Raw genomic sequence first — 6,203 nt, forward strand, 5'->3', positions numbered from 1 at the left:
CCAGAAAGGTTTTTCTGAATGGATAATTGGCTCCCTGAGAGATCCAGATGTGATTTTCCGGACAGCYGGGCTCTGGGACTGGCAAGAGAGTACCCACTTCCTAGCATTGTGGGGAAAATAGATTTCCTACCTGTCAGAATGTGGGAGAAGAGAACCATGGAGGACAATAGCAGAGCAGGATGGGTACAGGACTGGAGATCTTCCTCAAGACATACCTCAGCCAAACACTTAAACTATTTCTGACAATCATGGCTACTTCCGAGCCTGTACATGCTTAAGTATAACTACTCTTGATTTGGCGAATGTTAAGATGCCAGAAACCTCAATTATACGTTCAGGGAAAGCTCCTGGTCCTACCTCATAAACACTGTCTTGCTCACATAAACACTGCAAAAAGCATGAGCTCCCCCTTATCTGTGTGGCTTCCTATGTTCTGGAACAGCCTTCCCAGTTAACCCCAAGCGTTCTGACCATGTTCCCGGTGTGCCTCTGCTGTGTGGTGAGGGGCGTGTGGCAAGGGTCGAGTTCAGACGAAATGAGGATGCTCGCACTGGCTCCAAACACCACATAGGAGTCATAGATCAAAGAGGCCTCTTAAGCCTTGTTCACAATACAGGACTTAATGCTCAAATCAGTTTTGGTTTTTCAAATCTGTTTTGGAAACTGACTGTCCAAACAGCAAGTTACAAGTAACCAAATCGGATWTGTGTGTGTTCAGACAGCAGTCATTTGCTGACATGCTATGGTAGGTGTCATAGTAACGACTGGTGTGTGCACAGTGGTGTAGGCTGATTGGTGGTAGTGCTTGTGCTTCCTATCACTCAGAAGTTATGTAGCAAGCTAAGGCAGGGTCTGTCTTGGGCCAARACCAAATTTGGGAAACCCTGAGATAAGGTGACAACAATGCCTGCCATGGACGTTTTGCAGTTGCTTTGAATGTTCAAAATAGTGTAGGRACACTTTTAAAGCCTCAAAGGATAAGATGATCCAACTTTCAAAACAAGTCATTTTTGGCTAGCTACAGCAGTCAACTAGTTAGGTAGCCATTTAGCTTTATAGCACATTCACTCATTTGTTTGTATAAACAATTAAGCTAGTTAGCTACCACATGTTCTTGTCAAACTGTCAGAGTAGCTAGCAAGCTACAAGATATGCCAAATAAGTCTAAAAACCACTTGATGGCAAATAAATCAGATTTTACCATTCAGCCTTGTCGCATGGCCAGGAATCATATTTGTATCTGATTTCAAACCACCTACGAAGGTGGTTTGAAATGTGGCTTGAAATACCCAACTCCATGTGCTTTTTGGCTGTTCAGACTGCAGGAAAAATAACAGATTAGAATATGAAAAACCCAAAAAAGGACTTGAACAAGGCTTTTCACAACAAGCAGCCACAGATACATTGCCTGGCTGATGCGCGAGCTGCAACTCACTGGTCTGGAAACTCCAGCTTGTAAAAGGGGGAGGATAGCTCAATTCTTTTGCATTTTTTAAAATTGGTTCTCATATGCACGCTATTTGCATGCGCAACGCCCCGCATGCTTCCTCGTCAATTTGCTACGCTGCACTAGAGCCAAGATAAAGTTAGGCTAGCTGGCTAACTAAAACTGTAGGGAAAACAACTCAGTGATAGAGCTTTCTGAAAAGAAGATAGAGAGATGACACTGCCACATAGTATTGACCAACTTAGGGATTTAATTAAAATAGGAGTAACTTGAAGCATTTCCAGCCTTTGTGTGAGGGGAGGATGTACTGTATATTAGCGGTCTTGCCAACGGGCTTTGGGTAAAAGCCTCATTTACCAGCTAGCTAGTTCTAGTCTTCAAGAAGCAATGAAAACATCCTCTACATGCTGAAGTCCATGGTGGATGGAAGAACAAATCCGCGAGGCAACAGCCCTGGGTCTGAGCGGTGGTTGTGGAGGAAGACAATAATGCTATATGGGAAAGTAAATGCAACCTTGTCTTCGGAAGTCCGGAGAGCCGGTTGGGGAAGACAGGGAGAGATGTGTTGGCTTCAGTCCAATACAACTCCAAAATCGTCAGAATTGTTAAGGATGAAGTTCATATGGCCTATATCAGTAGTGGCTCCTCAGAGGAGGAAATTGAGGACCATCCTCAGTGAATTTCATAAAACCTTTAATTGTAAAATATTTAAAAGTAAAAAATGTTGATAAAACTATAATCACGTCACCAAATAATTGATTATAACACATTATTTTGCAAAGACGGTCTACAGTAGCCTTAACAGCACTGTAGGGTAGCACCATTGTGTAGCCGGAGTACAGCAAGTTTTCGTCCTCCTCTGTGTACATTGACTTCAATACAAAATGTAGGAGGCTCATGGTTCTCACCCCCTTCCATAGACTTACACAGTAATTATGACAAGCTTCTATCTCAAGGCCTTCAGACTGTTAAATAGCCATCACTAGCACATTAGAGGCTGCTGCCCTATATACATAGACTTGAAATCACTGGCCACTTTAATAATTGGAACACTAGTCACTTTAATAATGTTTACATATTTTGCATTGCTCATCTCATATGTATATACTGTATCCTATTCTACTGTATCTTAATATATGTCGCTCTGACGTTGCTCATCCAAAAATAATATATTCATAAATCCATTAATTTACTTTAGATTGTGTGTATTGTTAGATATTACTTGTTAGAAATTACTGCACTGTTGGAGCTAGAACCACAAGCATTTCGCTACATCCGCAATAACATCTGCTAAACACGTGTATGTGACAAATAACATTCGATTTGAACTTCTGGAGTACATCCTCCAGCCTAGCAGAGTTTTTGCAGCAGAGCTCTTGCAGCAGAGCTTTTGCAGCATGACATGTCAATCAAAGGATCAGAGAATTGATCTAATACTGAAAGCATAAACTACAGCTAGCTAGCACTGCAGTGTATAAAATGTGGTGAGTAGTTGACTCAAATAGAAAGAAAGACAATAGTTGAACAGTTTAACAAATTAATTTATTCCAAAATTATGGAGAAGCAAGAGAGATTGTCATTTTTTTTCAGTTTCACTTACTTAGCTAGCAAATGCATCTAGCTAGTTTAGCCTACTGAAACAAGGGATGCTATGTTAGCTAGCTGGCTATGACTATCCAACACAACACTTGAACTCTTCCAAGTCAAGGTAAGCTGTTAGTATTACTAATTTATTGCAAACGGGGCCCACCGGTGTAACTGCTAACTGACTGTACAGTAACGTTTCTGCACGATTATAGCGGGTTTACTTACGCGTTAGTTCTATTAGCTATGCTGACTATGTTACTTTAGCTAATATGGTGACAAAAGATGTAGGCTGTGTGTAGCGGTTATGACATGGTTTGGAAAGTTTTTTCAGCTGGTCACATTCAGCTGATGTGTTGTGCACAAGCGAAGGGAAGGAATACAACGTGGCTGTTATGAGAGTGAACTCTGTTTACGTGTGATCAGGGGTGTATTCATTCCGCCGATTCTGTTGGAAAACATTCTTAAACGGAAGCAAACTGAACCAAACGGGGATAAACATACCCGAATTTGTCCAACAGAAACTCTTTTTGCAGTTGTTGGGACTAATGATTACACCCTATGTCAGCTAGATGCAGGCAAGAGTGTGCAAGGCGGTATTGAATGTCACTATCACATCAAATTTGTCTCCCGACAAGTGTGCACCTACGTTGTAAACGTTCATTCATAGGCTAGGTTGTTGTAACCTCATGATGGGTATAGGGAAAATTTGAGTATCATGTAGTAGCCTAAACCTATCGATATTACAATGGAATATGAATGAGAGTCATCCAATATGCTGTAATAGAAATAAGGCCTTGCTCATGGAGAGAAAAAATATATAATAAATCGCCCTCCCTCATCTTAAACGGCACTGACCGCCACTGGCCTACATATGGTATGTACAATGACCTAGAACTTTACTACGACGGTATAGAATGGCACTGCGATGGATACATGTAATGTCGAAATGGAAATTATAGTGATGCCGACACACCAGTGAATGATTGACTGCAATTTTTGTTTTTGTACAAACGTAATGAGTAATAAGTGTTTGTTTGCATGATAGGCTTATAAGAAATTGAGTAGCCTGTTGGTAAAGGATGTCTTCTTAGCGTCAGGGAGCGAGAGAGAAAGAGATAATATAGTCTGGTTTAGGAAGGGAATGTCTATGGAGATTCCTGGAGATCTCAGGTCTAAATCACTTGACGAGAGGGATAATGTGTCTGTGCACGAACTAGGTGTCGAACAGCCTGCATGAAAAAAGTCTGAGCACAAACAATGGATCAAAGCAATCAATCTATACATTCATGTTAYTCGATATGATTATGTGAGACTGTAGAAAGACACATTCATCAAGATCTTTGATTGTGAGGCACAGGTCTGGATTGGCCTCATTCAGGTCCAGCAGGACATCCTCCTCCACCTCAGTTTGGGAATCATCAAACATTTGGATTTGTGCTGCAGTGGGCAGTCCAAACCTATTTGAACCCAAAAAATAGAGACTAATCAGAATACAGAGAGATAAGGCACCTAGGGGGCAACAGAATGGGTCTGACCCAAATCAAGCCCAAAGGTTCAATTAAGAAAACACATCAGACAGTTCATATATATATATATATATATATATATATATATATATATATATATATATATATATATATATATTCACCTTGACTGATGAAATCTCAAAGAGAAACCAAGCTGCAACTTCATGAACTTCTTGCATTTTTGGTATTGGACCTTCACCAACATGTTACACTGCACTCCTGCAAAATGCAACGACACACAATGTCATATTTAAGTTCAATTTGGTTGCAAACATTTTATGGTGTAGCTGTACATATAGAAACAATCACACAAAATGCCCCCTTATACCCTCTCCCCTTTGTCTTCCCTGCAGTGGATCAACCATTTGTTCCAAATGCCACTTTAATGACGTAACAGGTGTCTGCCTGCCTGCGGATCTGGGGCTTTGCAAGGCAATTTTACAATGAAATCAACCAACCAACTGAGCTAGCCATCTAACTAGTCACAAACAGTTACCACCAGCACTCAAATCTATAGGAAAGAAACTGGCCAATACATTTCAATCCGTATTGGCTTGAACACAATGTCTGATCTGTGATTAACAACCACACACACCAGACATGTTAATCTATATGACCGAGGACAATCCTATCACGTCTGCCCACGTGCACTAGCTAGCTAACGTTAGCGCTAAATTACAAAATGTTGAGGTCGGTGTTGTAGCTAGCTATCTAACACTTTTTGACCAGACAAACATTTTTAGTTATAAGTATTTTAAAGATCAAATTAGTAGATATTAGCCATGTTGTTACCTTCACTTCCTGGCTAGCTACATGATGCACCAAATGAGGCTCAAGTTGTTCACACTAGGTCACACACCAATTAACAACGTTGTTAGTTGGCCTCGTGAACTCAACATGCACATGGTTGAAACGGTACAGCCTAACTCTGATACTTTTGGATTTAGATGAATTTCCTCAAATTTAATAGTTTACTAATTTTAGCAAACTAATGAAGTTGAGACAAAGTTCCTGCTAACATTTGGCTACATAGCTAATTAATCTAGTGCTAACGTTAACTAATCACATTAGCTAGCTAGCAACCAAAGATCTTGACCATTCACTTAGCCGATATAACAAGTTTGGTCACCAGCTAACTTCTAAAGAAATATAGTAAGACAAACATATTACTTACCTTTCACTGCTGCGCAATTACAGCTGCCCTTACACCGTCGTCAATTAAATGAAAAGGACGTTTCAAGTTAAATCCGGAAGCTCATTCAACACTGCATGATACATAAAATGTATCATGATTCATAAAATGTATCATGATTTGTTCAATTATGAACGGGGAGATCCAACCAGCATAAGGTGGCACTTTGAAGTCAAAGGGCACAGCCCCTTCATTGTCACTTTGTGCTGACAGTTCCGACTCAAAATCGAAATATAGCAGATACCAGGTTGCCGAGGTACATACAGGATTACTGAACAGCTTCAAATGGTTGATGGCTGCAAAAAGCCTGAAATGGAATGAACAAGCGGAGTAGTCATACCACAATGCAGTAACTGCTGAACATCACTCTGATGTAAAGTCTGATTGTGAGACCTGTGGGAAGCCTTCTAGCTCCTACACATCAGACCGTCTACATGGATCAATTTCCTCT

General features: G+C 40.5%; 1 long non-coding RNA gene across 1 annotated transcript; it reads right to left on the minus strand.

Moving 5' to 3' along the window:
• Positions 1–3,014: 3,014 nt before the first annotated feature.
• LOC111972405 (uncharacterized) lies at positions 3,015–5,848 on the minus strand. Its single transcript, XR_002878435.2, has 3 exons — positions 5,735–5,848; positions 4,683–4,779; positions 3,015–4,491 (listed from the first exon to the last, which is right to left on the minus strand). It is a non-coding gene; the product is annotated as an uncharacterized lncRNA (long non-coding RNA).
• Between the last annotated feature and the right edge of the window lie 355 nt (positions 5,849–6,203).

Source organism: Salvelinus sp. IW2-2015, linkage group LG2 (assembly GCF_002910315.2).
Source record: "Salvelinus sp. IW2-2015 linkage group LG2, ASM291031v2, whole genome shotgun sequence".
NCBI classification, from domain to species: domain Eukaryota; kingdom Metazoa; phylum Chordata; class Actinopteri; order Salmoniformes; family Salmonidae; genus Salvelinus; species Salvelinus sp. IW2-2015.